A 21,117-nucleotide genomic window follows, 5' to 3' on the forward strand; every position below is an offset into this window, starting at 1 on the left:
TATATAATATGAATATATATATATATATATATATATATATATATATATATATATATATATATATATATATATATATATATAATATATATATATATATTTAGATGTATATATGTGTATGTGTATGTATACACACACAGACACGTGTGTGTGTGTGTGTGTGTGTGTTTACAGTGAAGGGAAAGCAGTGGCAGTGAAACAAGGCAGGTAAAGACTTGCAATCAGGGGCAGACTGAAAAGGAAGGAGAGAGCAAGTTAGCGTGGCTGAATGAAACTGTCAAAGCAATAACTGCATCTAAGGATAGGAGGCCTTACTTGGGGTCAGCAACCGGCTGAGGGGGTCTGACGAAGGACTGGCCAGATTCCAAGGAGAATACGGAAGAACAGCAGGAAGTGTGGAAGACCAGTGGAGACTGGGCAGACAGGTGACAGTCAGAGTGCTGCTGAAACCAGATGGTGTGGCTGAGAGACTGTAAGCTGGGAAATCCATAAGGCAAGACTAATCAGTATTCACTGGAGAGTGCATAGGCATGCAGGTGCTGAGCAAGGTCCTTAATCACAGCACTGAGGGAATAATGAGTGACAATGATTACCTTACAGGTAAGTAGCGATGCCTGGAAAACCATTTCCCAGGCAGCTCTTTGGTACCAACAACTGGGTATTGTCTTCATTAGTATAAATGCCACAACTCACTTAATACAATCTGTCTTTAATCACTACAAAGTGTAGCTGCATCATGGCGCACCAGTTGACCATCAACCTTGACTACTTGGTCATAGATGCATCATACATGAATCAAGATGGCGCCGGTGAGGTCAGCAGCCGTCGTACCCGCTCCTACGCTTTGTTTGTATATATTAGGTTTAGCTCTAATTCTGGACTTTATAATTCCGCCTGCGCTGTGTCATATCACGTATGACAGACAGACTCTTTTTAATATCAGAATACAGCACTCTGGCTGTATTCTGACACCTTTTTCTCCCGACCCGACTTGGCCTCAGGAGATACTGCGTTTCCAGTGGGCCAGGTCAAACAAAGGACGGCGCGGAGCCCCCAGGTCACGGACAAGGCCCCGAGGGAAAAGAGCCGGCGTAAGAGAGAGGCTGAGGCGCAGAGCGCACCAAACGCCACTGCCGAGCATCCTGTTGGCTAATGTCCAGTCACTGGATAACAAGCTGGACGAACTCAGGGCCAGGATACAGTTTCAGAGGGACATAAGGGACTGCAACATCATCTGTCTCACGGAGACATGGCTGACCCCCCTCATACCGGACCACGCCGTACAGCCGTCGGAGTTCTTCAGTGTTCATCGCACGGACAGAACGAGTGAGTCTGGAAAATCAAGAGGAGGAGGTGTGTGCCTAATGATTAATAACAACTGGTGTGACAGTAGGAATGTTGTCCTTCTGAAACAATCATGTTCACCTAACCTGGAGCTCCTAACCCTGAAATGCCGCCCCCACTACCTGCCCCGCGAGTTCACTTCGGTCATCTTCAGCGCCGTCTATATTCCACCTCAGGCGGACACAAACACTGCACTATCCGAGCTACATGAGGCGATTTCCACCTATCAGGCTAACCAGCGTGATGCGGCTCTCATCGTAGCCGGGGACTTTAACAGTGCAAACTTGAAAAAGCTGATACTGGAGTTGATTCAACACATCGACTGCCCCACCAGAGGAGAGAGGACCCTAGACCACTGCTACTCTCCATTCAAAGAGGGCTACAAAGCAAAGCCTCTTCCGCCTTTTGGGAAGTCTGACCACACCGCTGTCCTTCTCATGCCGAAATACAAACAACGGCTCAGGCAGGAACCCCCTGCTGTGAGAGAAGTGACACGGTGGTCTGATCAAACAGAGGCCGCTCTGCAGGGTGCGTTGGATTCAACCGACTGGGACATGTTTCGCAGCAGCGCGGGCGGAGACATCGAGGAGTTTACGGAAACTGTCGTGGGATTTATTGGGAAAGTTGTTGATGACACCTCACTTAGGAGGACCATCAGGACTTTTCCCAACCAGAAGCCGTGGGTGGATAAATCTGTCCGCGACGCCCTGAGGTCCCGCACCGTTGCCTACAACTCCGGCCTCGCCTCTGGGAACATGGAGGACTACAAGGTTGCATCATACAACGTCCGCAGAGCGGTGAAAGAGGCTAAACATCGCTACGGCCGCAGACTGGAACAGCAACTACAACAGTCTGACTCTAGGGGACTGTGGCAGGGACTACGCACCATCACGGACTACAAAGCACCACACACACACCCGGTGAGTGCCGACGCTTCTCTGGCTGATGAACTCAACATCTTCTTTGCGCGCTTTGAGTCGGGAAGCCGACAGCCCGCTGCGCTCCCGGCCGGAGGGGCGGAGACACTCACTGTGACGGAGCGCGACGTGAGGAGGGCGTTTAGACGTGTAAACACCAGGAAAGCGGCTGGACCAGACGGTATTAGTGGACGTGTCCTTAAGACCTGCGCTGACCAGCTGGCACCTGTGTTTACACTGATATTCAACCTCTCACTGAAACTGTGTGTGATTCCCACCTGCTTTAAAAAGTCCATCATAGTCCCTGTCCCAAAGAAACCACACCCCAGCAGCCCCAATGACTTCAGGCCCATAGCGCTCACCTCTGTGGTGATGAAGTGTTTTGAAAGACTCATCAAGACATTCATCACCTCCTCACTGCCCACCACCCTCGACCCACTACAGTTTGCATACCGGCCAGACAGATCCACAGATGACGCCATATCCTTCCTCCTCCACAAGACCCTTTCACACATAGACACTGGTAAGGGGAACTATGTGAGAGTGCTGTTTGTAGATTACAGCTCAGCATTCAACACCATAGTTCCCTCCAGGCTGGTCTCTAAGCTGCTGGACCTGGGCCTGGGCCCATCCCTGTGCAGGTGGGTTCACAGCTTCCTGACCAGCAGACCACAGGTGGTACGAGTGGGTCACCTCACCTCATCCTCCCTCACCCTCAACACTGGATCCCCCCAAGGCTGTGTGCTCAGCCCTCTGCTGTACTCACTGTACACCCATGACTGCGAGGCCACGTCAGAGTCCAACGTCATCATCAAGATTGCTGACGACACTGCTGTTGTGGGACTAATCTCTCACAATGAGGAGACAGCCTACAGGAGAGAGGTCTCCCGCCTGGAGAACTGGTGCCAGGAGAACCACCTCCTGCTCAACGTCAGCAAAACAAAGGAACTGATCGTGGACTTCAGCAGGAAGCAGCAGAGGGACTACCATCAACTTGTCATCAGTGGTGCTGAGGTGGAAAGAGTGGACACTTTCAAATACCTGGGAGTGACCATCTCACAGGACCTGTCCTGGACTCATCACATAAACATCACTGTGAAGAAGGCCAGACAGCGTCTCTACCTCCTCAGGCGGCTGAGAGACTTCAAGCTCCCACTCAAGGTGCTCAGGAACTTTTACACCTGCACCATCGAGAGCATCATGCGTGGGAGCATCACCACCTGGATGGGAAACTGCACCAAGCAGGACTTCATGGCCCTAAAAAGGGTGGTTCGTTCAGCTGAACGGACCATCAGAACCACCCTCCCCAACCTGCAGGACATTTACACCAAGCAGTGCAGGCTGAGGGCCATGAAGATCCTAAAACAGCCCAGCCACCCCGGACACTCTCTCTTCTCCCTGCTCCCATCAGGCCGGCGTTACCGCTGCCTGAGGACTAAGACTGAAAGGTTGAAGAAGAGTTTTTACCCACAAGCCATCCGTCTGCTCAACTCTGAGCCCTAACTGGACCATTATTGCACAATGTAAATATTATAATTTATAAAAGTGTGTATAGTGTATAGTATATAGAGTATAGTGTATAGTGTGAATTACTTTTTTTTATTTTATTCTTCTTATTTATATGTGTGTGTATATAAGGTTGCAGGTACAAAATACATTTCACTGTGCATTGTACTGTGTATAACTGTGCATGTGACAAATAAACACTATCTTAATCTTAAATCTAGACAAAGCGTAGAGTATTGTCACAAGACTGTTTGAGGTGAAAATCTTCCATGGAGTGTATCTTGGGAATCGGTAGATTCTCCAGCTCCACAGGTTCCCCCTCCCTCTCTGCAGCACTGGACAACCTCTTGTCACCACAGATGTTTACTTGTCATGAGCACACATATTGCCTACATATTGCCCAACTAGCTTATTGAACCCTGGCCAATCTGTTCCCAGAACACGGGGTACATAAGGCAAGAGCTAACTGTGTCTGTAATCCTATGCATTTTGCCCTTGTAATTTCAACCAGCAATATGTGCCAACTGGAGAGAAACCCCAACACTTTTCCTAGCTGACATTTTTCTGTCTTTTCAGAGAGCCCAGCATCCTGCTGTGTCCACTGCCAACTGAACACGCCTCCGGCCCAGCCGCTACTATAAAGGAAAGAGCATAATTAGTCGCCACACACCAGGTATCACTGGTGCCAAACCGTCAGCCATCCTGCCCCATCTCTCTCTCCTACAGCCGAGCCACAAACCACACCCCACGAGCAAGATACGGGAACCCCTGTTCCCGTATCTTGCTCTGCTCAACCACAGCTATATAAAGGGATCAGTTTGTGGCTGATCCTGAAGAGGGGTCATTGTTTTTGCTCTCTGGAATTGTTGCATGGAGGATGTAAAACACTGAAGTTTGTCTATGTGAAACACTGAGATTTGTCTCCTTGTTAGGATTAAGCCATCCCTCCACTTCCAGGTAAGGGAAAGTAGCAAAGAATATATCCAAAAAATTATTCATGTACATCCCTCCACACCTGCTGATGATTTACAGGTCAGTTTCACTTTTTGTTTATCAGTGGCATCCATTTATTGACAAACTGCTGAGAAACAATAACTGGGATATATCATTTTCCATTTCAACAGTGTAGCATATAAGACGGATCTCTCTCTCTCTCTCTCTCTCTCTCTCTCTCTCTCTCTATATATATATATATATATATATATATATATATATATATATATATATATATATATATATGTGCCAGATGTGGTGATATAGTTGTGGGATTTTAAGTAGACTCAGTGTGCAGTGTTGTTTAAATACTTTTCATTGTTTAGATTCAACAATCATATTATTAAGATGCTGAAATGTGTGCACTTGTGCAATTAAAACAAATGAACAATAGTGTCAATAGTGTTGTCTCTAGTCTTTGCATTGGCAATGGTAAATTTATTTTTTTTTGCTTTTGAAAGTGTTCAGCATAAGAAAGCTTTGTGAGACACAATATAGGCTTTTAAAGCCCAGGGATTAAAAAAACAATTAAAATTACTTAATTAATCGCTGAGGTGAACAGGTAACATGCACATTTAAAGGTCACATTTAATTACCACAAACAAAAAAAACACAAAAGCAGCTTGATATCAGACAGAATTGTTAAATCCTTCAGACTCCTTTCGACTCTGCCAGTTTGTGTTGCCCAAGCAGAGAAGATATAAAATGGTAAAAGTTGAGAATAATTATTTGAAAGCAATTACAAAATGGGTCAGAGCCTCACTGGTAACTGAGGTTCACCCGCAGTTACTGTGGTGTTCACTGTAACAACAAAACACTTACACAAAGGTCAAACTGGAACATTTAGTACATCTTAAACTATAACCGCTTGTTTGTCTCTCTCATGCTCCCTTGATAGGAAATGGGTAGAAAAGCTGAACACTCAAGCTTCAAGAGCGCAATTCCCTCTTGAAGCTATAAAGTAGGAAGTTAGTCATTCAAAACAGATTTGATAAATTAGGCTATTTCACTCATTATTCATATAGTTAATCATGCAATAAGCACTTTCACTGCTACTGAGATATCTCAGGACACACAACTTAATACCGCTGAGTTAGACTAGGAATTCAAAAAACAGGAAGGAAAGTCCTTTTGCAAAAGTTACTGTTCAAAATAGGCATGTATAGATCATTTAAAGATGTGCATGTTTCATATATGCAGCCACTAGTAAAATGTGTGAAATACTCATCTCAGCCTGTGTGAACAGCTGCACAAACTCTATGACAGTTGTAGCTTCACAACAATAATGTGACTCTTAAAGATCCTGTTTTATAAAGAAAGGGCCTTTACTGGAAATAGCTGCAGTCATTATTTTGATTAATGAGCCCTTGGCATGGCAGGTGAAATCCTTAAATGGCCCATGCAGGAGACAATGAGGGCTGCAGCTAAACAAGGGGCTGAGTGATCTCACAGATGTCAGTGTATCTTCTGTTAGCCATGACCATACATTTCATAAACAATAGACTTCACATTCTGATCCAAGTCACTGGTTAAATGTCACTTTCCCACATACTGAAGGAACCTCTTACTATAAAAATCTATTTAAAAAACATGGTCAGATGCTCTGATCAATATTTTTCATTACATGTGATAATATTTTATTGATGGAATATTGAACATTACAGTTTTTTGCGGTTTCTAAAGCCCCAAAAATGGTACAAGTAGCACAATTTTGGAAATTACTAACTCAAATAGTCTTTCTATTGACCTGGTACTCTAAACTATAAGCTCATTCTCTACCTTTGCATACTTTCTACATTATACTCAGCTAGCAATTCTAAAACACACTTTTAGCCAAACACCAAACACAGGTTGGAGGTGTATTCTTTTTGGAATACACTACCATGCACACACCACACCCATGAATGAAACCCAGCCCCCACAGGTGAAAACACTTCTTGATAATCATTACAAATTAGCACCTGAGCACTATAAAAGAGGTCACAGGTTGCACATCTTGGTTTGAACAACAATAGAGGCAAATGCAGGAGAAAGAGGACAAGCAAGAGGAAGAGGATGAACACCAGTACCAGCATCAGCAACTATCACCAGTGAGATATGGGCCACTCTGTTTGACCACATGGTCAACCGGGGGTTGAGTTTTCAGGAGGCTGGGCAGAGGATCCAGCCTAATTTAAGCCGCTAAAAATGAAACTGTAGCAAATATTATGCAGCCCTGTTGTAATGAGAATAGGTAAGTATACCTATTTTCTATACCATACTACTTAACTCACACAACTGAACTATATGCACCACTTTACTACTGCAGTGTAGTGACAGATCATTATTTACCATTTCACTTTACGTTAATAACCATTCACATCACGTTTCTGCAGAACTGCAAGACTACCCCTTACTGGAGGAAGAAGAAGAGAACAGCAGACGCCTTTAACAAATATGACAATACATCATTACAGACAACATCACATGTAGTAATATCCATTCCGTGAGTTTACCTGCACTGGACCATTTCCTTCATAGACATCAATTAAGCATAAATCACATATACAGGGTCCCGTTTATTCGCAACTCTGAACGGGCGCTATGAATATGTGCAGGAATGCTATGCTATCCTCTCACTGATACTGTAATCCATTGCCCTGTGCAACATAATATTGAGCATTGTACTGCCATACAATGCTGCAATGTTTGGTTTCAATTCAATTCAATTTTATTTATTTAGCACAAATCACAACGAACAGTCGCCTCAATGCGCTTTATATTGTAATGTAAAGATCCTACAATAATTACAGAAAAAACCCAATATTTAAAATGACCCTCTATGACCAAGCAGTTGGTGACAGTGAGAAGGAAATACTCAGTTTTAACAGGAAGAAAACTCCAGCAGAACCAGGCTCAGGGAATCATCTGCTGGGACCGGTTGGGGCTGAGGGAAGAGGCAGGACAAGAGACATGCTGTGGAAGAGAGCCAGAGATTAATAACTAATAATTAAGTGCAGAGTGGTGTATAAACAGAGTAGAAAGAGGTGAATGAAAAGGAACACTCTAACAAATGGAGGGTTCAGGGTCTTCTGATCCAGCCCTAACTATAAGATTGATCAAAAAGGAAAGTTTTAAGCCTAATTTAAAAAAAAATGGAGAGGGGGTCTGTCTCCGGAATCCAAATTGGGAGCTGGTTCCACAGAAGAGGGGCTTGAAAGCTGAAGGCTCTGCCTCCCATTCTACTCTTAAATATCCTAGGAACCACAAGTAAGCCAGCAGTCTGAGAGCGAAGTGCTCTATTGGGGTGATACGGTACTATGAGGTCTTTGAGATAAGACCTCAACACCTTGTATGTGAGAAGAAGAATTTTAAATACTATTCTGGGTCTAACAGGGAGCCTGTGAAAAGAACCCAATACTAGAGAAATCTGCTCTCTCTTTCTAGTCCCTGTCAGTACTCTAGCTGCAGCATTTTGTATCAGCTGAAGGCTTTTCAGGGAGCTTTTAGGACAGCCTGATAATGATGAATTAAAGTAGTCCAGCCTAGAAATAATAAATGCATAAATCAACTTTTCAGCATCACTCTGAGACAAAATGTTTCTAATTTTAGAAATATTGTGCAAATGTGAAAAAGCGGTCCTACATATTTGCTTAATATGTGCATTGAAGGACATATCCTGGTCAAAAATGATACTAAGATTTCTCAGTGTCACTGAAGGCCAATACAACACAATCCAGAGTAAGTATCTGGCTATAAACCTTGCCTATAAGACCTGTGGGGCCGAGTACAATAATCTCAGTTTTATCTGAATTTAGAAGCAGGAAATTAGAGGTCATCCAGGCCTTAATGTCTTTAAGACATTCCTGCTGTTTCACTAATTGATGTGTGTCATTGGTCTTCCTGGATAGATAAAGCTCATTATCATCTGCATAACAATGAAAATGTATGCAGCAGTTTCTAATAATACTACCTAAGGGAAGCATGTATAGTGTAAATAAAACTGGTCCAGCACAGAACCCTGTGGAACTCCATAATCAATCTTAAAGACTCCCCATTTACACAAACAAATTGGAGTATATTAGATAAATAGGATTCAAAACATTGCAGCACAGTACCTTTAATACCTATAGTATGCTCTAATCTCTGTAACAAAATGTTATAGCCAACAGTGTCAAAAGCTGCACTGAGGATAAGAACAGGGATGAGTCCACTGTCAGAGGCTCTAAGAAGATCATTTGTAACCTTCACTAATGCTGTTTCTGTACTGTGATGAATTCTGAATCCTGACTGAAATGCTTTTCCAGGTTCCTCTGCAGATGATCAGTTACCTGTTGGCTTACAACTACTCTTTCAAGACTTTTTGAGAGAAAAGGAAGGTTGTCATGCCTATAATTATCTAAGGCAGCTGGGTCAAGTGATTTTTTTTAAAGTAATGGTTTAATTACAGTGTAGTAATAATGGGGTATAATAAACATGTTGATGGTTTGCAGGAAGTAACCACTGAAGTTCACTCAGAAAAATCAATTGAAGGGAAAGAGTCTAAACAAGTACTGTACAGTACTGTAAGCAGGTGAATATCAAGATGGTTATGAATAATTTTTCTCTAATGGTTAAAATTCATTTGTGAAGAAATTCATTAGTGTACATTTAGTGTGTAGTGTACTGTGTTTAATGTGTTGTGTAGTCATGGACAGATGCTAGTCAAGAAGCAACTAAAAATAGATTCAAATGTAAACACTGTCTCCAGCTAATGAACATTACGGTTCTTAAACTATAGCATATTGTGTGACAAATGTTGTACAGCAAGAAACAATTACCTGTTCTCTTCTGTGAATGTCCTGACTGGGTTTGACTGTTTGTCCTGCTTTCCTCATTGTTATCCCATGAACAAGAACATAGTGTGTGCAGTTTTTTGAGTTTGCTTAAACCCAGTTTCTGCAACTGTCTTCTTTTGTACAGCTGGTGCTGGTGGGCTTGCAGTGTTTCAAGTTTTTAGTCATATTTCTACAAAGAGATCGGTACACAGTGAAAAAGTCTCTGCAGATCTGCAGGTCACAGCAATATAGAGGGACATGTGCAGATTTATGCACATGACAAAGAGTAACTTCATTAATACACAGATGTGTTAGGCTCTGATGGTAATGTTTTGTGTTCTACAAATCCCACAGGTCAGCCATTACACCCAGATGTCAGGTTTTTACAGTGGAATACTCATCTACTGGATATTATTGGATAAGCAGAAGAAAACAAATGGATGAACAGTGGAATCCCTTCTTTAATAACGCCTTGTGTTCCATCCGAGTTGCCAGATTTACAGAAGAGTTTGCCTTTAAAAATATATATAAAGAACATGCTGATTGTACTTCAGCTACCTCAAATTAATCTGAACATTTGTGCTGTTTCCAGAGAGATACACATATGTAAAAACCTGGATTATTTTGGTCGTTAGATTAGTTGCTCCTTCTCTGGGTTTGCTTATTTTTGACCTGCACATTTGCACTGGTCTTTGTACAGTGTAGGTCATTGAAATGAACTGACTGCAGCTGAGTTGCATGGTGAATAAACAATGCAGGATGCATAGTAGGGGTCAGGTGTGAGTTTATCAGTGAGAGAGAGAAAGGAGGGAAGCAGGTGAGATACTTGTTTCATTTCAGTATAAGATAAAGAGATGTTGACAGTACACACCCAGGCCTGGAATGTTAAGTGCAACTTGAACACACACCAGCAGGGGAATAGTGAGATGGGCCAGTCATACTTACTAACACAAGGCAACCTTGCCTGGTCTGTGTAATCAGTTAAAGTTCTGTAGAAAGTTTAGAAATAAAATGTAAAATGTCTGCTTGGAGACAACAGAAGTTGAAGCAATTAATATCAAACACCTGTAGGAATGAAGATGATTCCAGATCATCAGTATTTTGATAGTTCTTGCTGATGGTGCATGAGATGCACATTACCTACATGTACTTATTAATATTCTCTTTACTACTCCTCTCCCATATTACTTTGACTTCCCAGAAATAGGTTTTTTGTTTGTTTGTTTGTTTGTTTTCCCCTTTCCTTCTACCCACACACTCCAATTCACACACTATTATCATGGTGCTAACTCACTGCTGCCTCTTTAACTGTTTTTTTTTTCTTCTTTTTTTTCATTCTCAGCTTCTCTCACTGGGTTAATGCAAGAATATTGGTATTCTTGTGCTGAACAGGACAGAAGATGGAATGTGCAGCAGGTCAAGCCTGCCTCGCTTTCATCCTGGTGCCTTTGAACAGATAGACTGTAATTGCATTTGCATAATCTCACTAAGATAAAGTCACACACACGTAACTCGCTGTATTTCTGAAAAGCATTAAGTATGCACTCTCAAGATGAAGATTCAAGAGAATATACTGATCCTTAACAGAAAGAAGTCACTTTATTAAATAAGTGTACATAGTATTACTGGGGTTCATAAATAAGTCCAGTCCAAAGTTATATGTTGTCTGTCCTATTTTTGCTATTTGAGGAACACCAGCCATATTCCATGTTAACATTTGGTTAAAATGCTGGACATGCTAACCAATTTAAATAATATTAAATGCTAAATATTTACAAAAATCTCCTCTGCAAATCACCACCTTATTGTTTTGAAAGGGTTTGTGTGTCCCAGTGATCGAAGGGGGTATGTTGTGCAGGGGAATTTGCATCCCTGGTAGCGTCTCCCAAGGAAAATTGTTCCTTGGTGAAAGGCCAGAGTGATTCAGACAACCTATATGACAGCACGACCAAGGGAACAGTTTTGCTTACCTGGGATAGGGTTACCAGTATCCCACCAAAAGCTAGGCCCAGGAAGGGCGCTTGAGGGAGACTGTCTGGTGGCTGGGCCTTTGCCTATAGGGCCTACTGTAGCTGGACACAGCCAGAAGAGGATACATGGGTCTGCTTTCTCTAGGCCCACCATCTGCAAGAGGCATCGTAGGGGTCAGGTTAATTAATGTGTGATGGGCGAATGCCCTGGCGAACCGATCCCCAGCTATCAAGGCTATTGGAACATGGTCAGCGTCACCTCTCTGGTGGGGCCTGAGCTAGCCTGAACTAGTGTGTGAGGTTGAGAGATACTGGCAAGATATAGTCTGACTCACCTCTAGGCTGGAGTGAGTATCCTTGTATCCCCTCAGTTTGCTAGTGGGGATGCCACCCAGTGACTTCATCAACCTGCCTTTCTCTCTGTCTCTTTTCTGCTGCTCTGTTTACCATTCCCTGACCTGTGTGTGTGTGTGTGTGTGTGCGTGTGTGTGCGTGTGTGTGTGTGTGTGTGTGTGTGTGTGTGTGTGTGTGTGTGTGTGTGTGTGTGTGTGTGTGCGTGTGTGTGCGTGCATGTGTGTGCGTGTGTGTTGTTCTACACTGTTGGTGATATTGCTCAGGCCATCTTGTGTGTTGATTACTTACCTGCTAAAATCCCAGCCTTGCCTTTGCTTGTACTTCTTTGCCTTAGATCAACTCCTGGAGAGCTAGCTGGTTGTTTTGGGAGGAAACCAAGGTCAGCAGAACCTTTTGGGTGTTTCAGCATCAAACCTGTGAGCCAAGTTAAACAAGAGATTTGGCATTGGGTTTGTGAGGAGTTTTGGACTAACTATGCTGGGGAAGGAGTGGAGTCTGATTTGAAAGTCTTGTTGAGCTACTTTAGGACTCTCATTCCTTGTCCAATCTGATTTTAGGACTTAATGATTAATGAGCTATCCTGACCCCTGAGAGAAATACTTCTGAGTTTGCTTCGCATGATTCTGACTTGTTCTGTGTGCAATCCTCTCATTAAAATTCATAACCTTTTCAGAGCCTCTGCCTTGAATCCTTTGGAAACAAAACACGAGTTACTCATTTTAAATATTTTGATCTCACTTTTGTCTCTCAAAATTAAAGGATGCAAATCCTCCTCTGCCCCAGTTAACTAGCCTGAAATCATTCACTTTGTTAATTTTGTGTTCCGTTTGTGTTTAAGAGATGTGACAACTTGGGTCACATCAGACAGACATAAATACTTCAATCTGCTGATTATTTATAATCAGGTTTCAGGGCCATGAAACAGTAAACTGTGAGTGCACCTCTTTAGTTTTGAAAATACAGTTTTATCTCCACCCTGCATATTTTAACAGTTTATATGATATACTGCCCCAAAAGTTCTGAAATTCTAAGTCATGGAGTTAGGAATCTTTAAGCCCGTTTCTGTCAGCACATGTGCAGTGAATGTCTGTAGCACTTGATGCAGATAGTGAAAAGTGACAATTCAGAAAGGCTGAATTATGTGGAAACTGTTATATAGTCATCTCCTGATCTAAACCCCAAAACGTGTATAATCTCATATCATAGTGGGAAGGAAGAAGGCCTGGAGCAACACCAGTGGGAGGGCATGCTTGAGACTACAGCATTCACACATAACTGCTGCGTGAATCCAGGGCACAACTTCATCTCAAAAAGAGGCATTTATGCACCAGTGCAAAAGAAGCTCAACACTGGGCATTCTATAGCACAAATGATTTTAGGTCTATGTACCTGTATGCTAATTGTTCCACTTATGTGCAATTAGTTGAATGTATTTTAGCATCTGACAGAGCATTTTCACTTTCCAGTAGAACAGCTAATTGAAGTAGACGATGCACAATAAATTCTATGTTCACTGATGCATGCCTAAATCTGTGAGAATGCCCTATATCAAGTAATACTGAATATATTAATGAAAATGTTATTTTATATTATAAAAATGTCTTTCAGATACCTCTTCTTTCTCTCTCTCTGCCCATTGAGCTCAGGTTCAGCATGAATGCTGATATTTTAAGCCTGTTAACCTATTAAATGATTGATTACCACATTTAAGTCTGTTTCATTTTTAATCACTACTCCAATGATGTATTTAATGGACCTTGATGAAGATGCTTGTTAAATAAGGTGGGAGTTGGAAAAGAGGAGGGGGCTGAGTGTACAAGCAGCACTGCCTCCCCTTTTTCCCTTCATGGAAATGTATGATTTCAATAAAAAAGATAAATAAATAAAGCTATAACTTGGTTATAGTTGACCTTTACGTATTCATATAAACAATTATGTTCACGTTCTGTTTCTCACCAAAATGCATTTTGTGTTATGGTCAAAGAAAAACATTTGAAGAATTTCCTTGAATGCAAAACATTTGCAAAACTAACTTTTTTTGTTATTGAAATATGCAGTCTGTTCCACTTTTTTTTTTTTTTTTTTTTTTTTTGTTTTCTGTTTTTCCACACTGTCAATTCACCTGCTTCACAACTTCAGTATTATTATACTTGTCCAATGACCTTCTCCCAGCTGATCTGTTCCTCTTCAAATATCACAGGAATTCTGATATTCTGCTTTTTAGTACTAACATGCAAATGTGACCCACACAAATATGTGGTCACATTTGTGAATTAAGTTTGATTATATGTATAAAATCTTGTATCTTTCACACGGTTTGTGTACAAATAACATGAGATTTAATAAGTCTCCCAAGCGCTGTGCTGCAAGCGACTGTGTGTCACTATGAACAGTAGAGGGCAGCAGAATGCCTGCCGGAAAGGAGTTGCCTTAGCTGGCGTAAGCTTGTCATTCTGGCAAGACTGACCAGGCGAACGGCAGCAAGTTTTCTTCTGCTCATTATTTCTCCTGTTTTACAGGACTGTAATCTGTCTTCACGCCCGCTGTAACGGGGCCTGTTACAGATTTCTGGGGGCTCGTCCGGGATCAGCAGTGGTTGAAGAACACCTCATGCTGATCCAGTGATCTTTGGACCCAAATGACCAAGTGCTGCTGCAGCGACAGGATTTTCCAGTAAAGGCCTCAAGAGGTGAACAGACCCGGTTGAAGGGGAGCCGAGCCTAAAGTGGGTGAGACTGGTAACGCCGGCTGGCTGCAGCAGACGTCATGTCCGACAACGAGAGAAGGAGGCTCAGCTGGTCCATAAAGAAAAGACTCTATCAGTTAACGGCTGGCGAAGCTTATGAGGTAGCCACGCACCTCGACCCAGCGTGTGGACTGGACTCAGCAGAACTGAACAAAGATGATGAAGAAAGTTGTGTTGAGTATATTTCTGCGTACATGAACAGTTCAGCACTCTTACAACTAGAAGATGAGGGCTTGGCAGTGTTGTTATATTTACAAGATACGATTGACTTGGTCATTGCTAACCGTGACAAGGGCAGATTGGTCCCTGAAGATGTGTCTGATGAAAGATCACCTGTAATGTTACCAGTTACTGAGGAGACTAACAAAAAACAGACACATGTCATTGCTCAATACATTACTGAATCTGAAACTGTAACTCCTGACACTGACACCCAAGTTCAGCTCAGTGGCTCAGGAGAGACACAGACCAGGTCCTATAAACACAGTATCAACATACCTGTTTCGGAGAAAGCACATCATAGGCCTCATTTCACCAGTCTGCCTACAACTAACATCAGTCATCCAGCAGTTCCCCATTCACCTCAAGTGACTGAGGAGCTGGCTGTCCCAACTCATGGGAGCATGATTGCTCTCCGTGACCTTCCCTTGCTGCAGAGGAAGGAGTTTAAAATACATGGTGGGCAAATAACTGATACTACATCAGACATCAGCTTTAATAGCATATGCAAACAGATTCAAGACGGTTGCAGAGAACAACACACTGATGATGAAATTATTAGAGGGGTTTTACGCGCAATCAAAGGAGGAAACTTTAAAGACATGCTGGTGAACAAGGACGATCTTACGGTTACAGAGCTAAAAAGTTTCCTACAGTCCCATTTGGGAGAAAAGAGCAGCACAGAGCTCTTCCAAGAACTGATGTGTGCGAAGCAGCATGAGAATGAATCTCCACAGCAATTCCTGTACCGCATGATTGGCCTGAAACAAAGAATAACGTTCACCTCAAAACAGGCAAACTCAGTTATCAAGTATGATGTCTCTACACTCCAGGGTGTGTTCCTGAATGCAGTCTACCAAGGCATGGGGGAGAGACATGAGGATGTAAGACGAGAGCTTAAACCGCTCCTTGCAGACCCCACTGTTCCTGATGAAGCCCTGTTACGACAGGTCATCCAGACCACGATGGAGGAAAGCGAGAGGAAACGCAGGCTTGGGCGCAGCACCAATCGTAAGTTCACTCAAGCGCACAGCATGCTTGCAGAGCCAGGAGAGACAACTGGCCTTGTGGGAGAGACCAAAGTTAAAGGTAAAGATAACGCAATTCAAAGACTAAGCGCTCAGGTTGAGGCTTTAACAGAGGCAATGGAGACACTGAGAAAGGTCACTACATCCGCTCAGGTGCATGGGAGGACTAGTCAAACCACCCATCAGTGTGCCCCTGACAGAAACCGACCAGAGAGAAAGACACCAAGACAGTATGGATGTCAACGATGCATAGCCCAGGCCAAGCCAAACTGTAGCCATTGCTTTTCCTGTGGAGAAGAAGGCCATCGTGCTATTGGCTGCTTACAAAGACGTAACCAGTCGGGAAACGAATGCCGGTCAGGGCTGAGGGGCGACCTCTGACCGATTTGAAGGACAAATCACAGTCCCACGATGCTACGGCATCAGAGTTAAGAAAAGGTGACAAACCTATCAACACAAATAGCAAAACCCACTCCCCTGAGAAGGTTGCTCCACTAATTGGCCGAAAGTCTCTGTTGAAATGTAGCATGAATGGCTATGCTGTAACTGCCATTTTAGATACTGGGGCTAACGTAAGCATTATAGATCACGTCTGGAAGAACAAGTACCTTCCTGAACATGAGATCCGGCCACTCAGTGAACTCATGAATGAGGAGCTTAGGGTAACTGCTGTCACAGGGGACGCAGTACCGTATGACGGGTGGATGGAAGTGGTTGTAAACCTGCAAGGCAACCATGATCCAGACCTTTCCATTAGGGTACCTTTCCTTGTGAGCCGGCTGGAGCTAGAGAGACCATTAGTTGGTTTTAATGTCATCCAGGAACTCATTAAGAGTAATGAGAGCAGACCTAAAGTGATGTCCATCCTTGTCAGCCTGCTCACTGGTGCCTTGGAGATTGACAGTGTCAAGGCAGAGGCCATTGTGAATTTCATACAGACAAAGCAAACCCCGAGAGAACAAAATGCCACTGTAAAAGTGGGCAGGAAAGAAATCACTATTAGTCCTGGTACAGTAGCTTACATTAAATGTAGGGTACCAGCAGATGTTAGCGACTCCAATTCACTTGTGTTGTTTGAACCCAACCTTGAAACCTCACCACTCACAGCATTGAGTATTGGAGAGGGGTTAATGGACGTTCAGCAGACTGAGAGGCCCTTTGTTAAGGTACCTGTGTCCAACCATTCTAAAAACATTGTGGTCCTGCCCAGTTCTACAGTCCTGGGTACTATTGAAGCCATTGATGGCGTAATAGACACGGCCAGTGAGCAAAACCAAGCTCAGACCAATACGGTCAGCGCTTTCTCACCTCAGAGTCCGAATGGTGGCCCGTCCACGGGTACACTGTGGCACCCACCAGTGGATGTTAGTCACCTAAGTGAGGCGCAACAGGGAGAGGTGAGGCAAATGCTGTATGAGGAGTCAGGGGCTTTTGCTCGTGATGATGGAGACATAGGGTGTATCCCGAGTCTTCAAATGTCAATAAACCTAAAGGATAACATACCAGTACAGCGTACATATGCTGCAGTGCCCAAGCCCCTTTACAGAGAAGTTAAAGAATATATACAAGACCTTCTTGCCAGAGGGTGGATAGTTAAGTCGAGGTCACCATACGCAGCTCCGGTAGTCTGTGTCAGGAAGAAGGATGGTACCTTGAGGTTGTGTATTGACTACAGACTTTTAAACCAAAAGACAGTGCCAGACCGCCACCCACTGCCTCGCATTCAGGACCTCATAGACACACTAGGGGGCCACAGCTGGTTCAGCATCCTGGACCAAGGCAAAGCCTATCACCAGGGCTACATGGCAGAAGGCTCCAGACACATGACAGCATTTATCACTCCTTGGGGTCTCTATGAATGGGTGAGGATCCCATTTGGGCTCTCTAACGCCCCAGCTGCTTTTCAGCGCAGCATGGAGGAGATGTTAGATTCTCTGCGAGACAACTGCTGTATCCCTTACCTTGATGACATCCTCTGCTATTCAAAATCTTTCACTGAGCATGTTGAGGGAGTACGTCAAGTCCTGAGGGCTTTACAGTCCCATGGTGTCAAACTCCGACCGACAAAATGTGAGCTGTTCAGGTGGGAGGTCAGGTATGTGGGGAGGCTCGTCTCGTCCGATGGTGTCAGGATTGACCCAAAAGATATTGATGCCATCAAGCTGCTGAAAGAGAAAAGGCCCAACACGGTCGGTGAAGTTCGAAAGTTACTGGGGTTCCTGAGTTACTGGAGGACATACATCCAAAACTTTTCTAGCATTGCACAGCCCATTTATGAGCTGTTAAAAGGGAAAACAAGCCCTTCAGCAATGAATGCAAAGACTAAGAGGGGAAAGGGAGCTCAGTTACCATCAAGGACACCTGTTTTGTGGGCTGATGAGCACCAGAGAAGCCTTGAGCAGCTGATCGACACTCTTTCACACCCACCTGTACTGGCGTATCCAGACTTTGAACTCCCATTTGTGCTCCACACTGATGCCTCTGAGCAAGGGCTCGGTGCAGTGTTGTATCAGCGACAGAATGGGAGAATGAGAGTCATCGCTTATGGCTCGAGAACTCTGTCTCCTGCTGAGAAAAATTACAATCTGCATTCAGGGAAACTTGAGTTTCTTGCCTTGAAGTGGGCAATATGTGAGAAATTCAGAGATTACTTGTTTTATGCACCCCATTTTACAGTCTATACAGACAATAACCCCCTCACGTATGTAATGAGTACCGCAAAGCTGAATGCAGTAGGCCACCGATGGGTAGGGGAGCTAGCAGACTTCAGGTTTGATGTCCGATACAGACCAGGGAAGGTGAATGTAGATGCTGACACACTCTCTCGGTTCCCACTTGACATTGATACCTACCTCACAAGGTGTACTGAAGAGCTCACAAAAGAGGCTATTCAGGCTACATGGGGGGGCTGTGAGCTTGCAAAGAGAAAAGATGTTGCTTACATTGCTGCCCTGAGCCTGACATGCCCAGAGCCACCTGTGAATGTGTCGCCATTTGCAGTCGGCCATAATGATCTGGTAAGATCCCAAAGAGAAGACCCTGTAATCAGCGAACTCATTAAGCTAAAAGAAACAAAGTCAGTAATATCCAACGATGACAGAAGGAGAGCCAACGGCCCTGTGAGAAAGCTCATGCATGAGTGGGGAAAACTTCACATGGAAAACCAGCTGTTATACCGCACCGCAGGTCAGCGAAAGCAGCTAGTGCTACCATCACAATATCATCCCCTGGTGCTTAAGCAGCTCCATGATAACACGGGCCATGTTGGGGCAGAGAGGGTCATTCACTTGGCACGAGACCGGTTCTACTGGCCTTTTATGAAGAGGGACATCGAGGCCTATGTGACCAGAAAATGCCCTTGCATTAAGCAAAAGAAACCAGTGCAGCACATCAGAGCCCCAATGGGATGTATCACTACTTCTACTTCCACTTGAACTTGTGTCAATTGACTATATGCATCTGGAGGTTAGCAGGGGAGGCTATGAGTACATTCTGGTGGTCATTGATCACTTCACCAGGTTTGCTCAGGCTTACCCCACAAAAAACAAGTCAGGCAGAACGGCTGCAGAGAAGATATTTAATGACTTCATCCCTCGGTTTGGGTTTCCAGGCAGGCTACACCATGACCAAGGCCGGGAATTTGAAAATGATCTATTTGCGACCCTACAACGCCTGGCTGGAGTTGCCCACTCCAGGACAACACCGTACCACCCCCAAGGAAACCCGGCTGAGAGATTTAATAGGACATTGCTGCAAATGCTAAGGACACTGGAAGAGGAGGAAAAGAGTAACTGGAAAGCACACTTACCTAAGGTAATACACGCTTATAACTGCACCAGACACGAAGCGACAGGCTTTTCACCCCACTACCTCATGTTTGGTCACCACCCCCGTCTTCCAGTAGACTTAATATTTGGCCTGTTAACCAGAGATCAGACTGAAACACCGCAGAGCTATGCTAAAAAGTGGGCTTTGCGAATGGAAGAGGCTTACCGTATTGCGGCTGAAAACAGTCAGCAGTCCAGCGCAAGAAATAAGAAGTATTATGATCGTCACACACAGAACACAGTTGTTCTCCAGCCTGGGGATAGGGTCCTAGTCCGCAACATGAGTGAGAGAGGGGGCCCTGGAAAACTGCGGTCTTACTGGGAACAACCTGTTTATGTCATCAAAGAGCAAGTGAGCGACAGTCCCACTAACAAAGTGTGTCCGGAGACGGGGAGTGCCAAAATCCGTATCCTCCACAGAAATCTCCTACACCTAGTAAATGACCTACCTGTCAACTTACCTGACCTGCAGAAGAACATACCGCCGCCTGGAGAGAAACGAAAGAAAAGGGGTCATCCAGTGGAAAGACAGGAAACAACTGAAGACAACTGAAGAACTGAAGAAACAACTGAAGACAGTGACAGTGAAAACTCTGCTGATGAAGCACCCAGAGTACAGTACTGGCTGAGAGTATCACCACCAACTCAGCATCAAACACAGAAACCGACTCGTAGGCCCCACAGGAACCCAGAGGGGGTCCAAAGGGCACCTGAGCAACGCAGACACATATTACCATCAGGAGATGGGGCACAAGAGCAACCCAGAGACACCTCATGTGAACGAGAAGTTGAACAAGAACAAATTGAAACACAAACTGAGGAGGACTACCTACCTGCTGGTTCAGTGCTACCGGATGAAAGTGAAAATGTATGTGTTTTAAATGACAGTGCTAATAACCAGCCTGTGATTCCTCCGGAGGCTCCGATCAGGAAATCCACCAGGGACAGGAGGCCACCCCAGACCCTCACATACGAGTCCCTTGGCCAGCCATCCTACCAACCACACAGGTTATTCACCCCTGCTGGACTCTGTGCAATACAAGCCCTACCAGTTTGGGGGATGCCACACATCCCTATACCACATTACATCCCATGCCAGGCACTCCCTCACACTACCATGCCATACACAAACCCATACTGATACACACACACATATAGAGACCAAACTACCTTAAGTCCTAAGTGCTAAGTTCAAAAAGTGTTTTGTGGGAATGAGTTCAAGTGTTAAAAAGACAGGAAGGAATTGAGTTTTTGGGTATATTTTTGTTAATGTCAGGAGCCATTTTAATTGTCAGGGAGCGTGTGACCCACACAAATATGTGGTCACATTTGTGAATTAAGTTTGATTATATGTATAAAATCTTGTATCTTTCACACGGTTTGTGAACAAATAACATGAGATTTAATAAGTCTCCCAAGC

The sequence above is a fragment of the Archocentrus centrarchus genome, chromosome 10, assembly GCF_007364275.1.
Source record: "Archocentrus centrarchus isolate MPI-CPG fArcCen1 chromosome 10, fArcCen1, whole genome shotgun sequence".
NCBI lineage: Eukaryota > Metazoa > Chordata > Actinopteri > Cichliformes > Cichlidae > Archocentrus > Archocentrus centrarchus.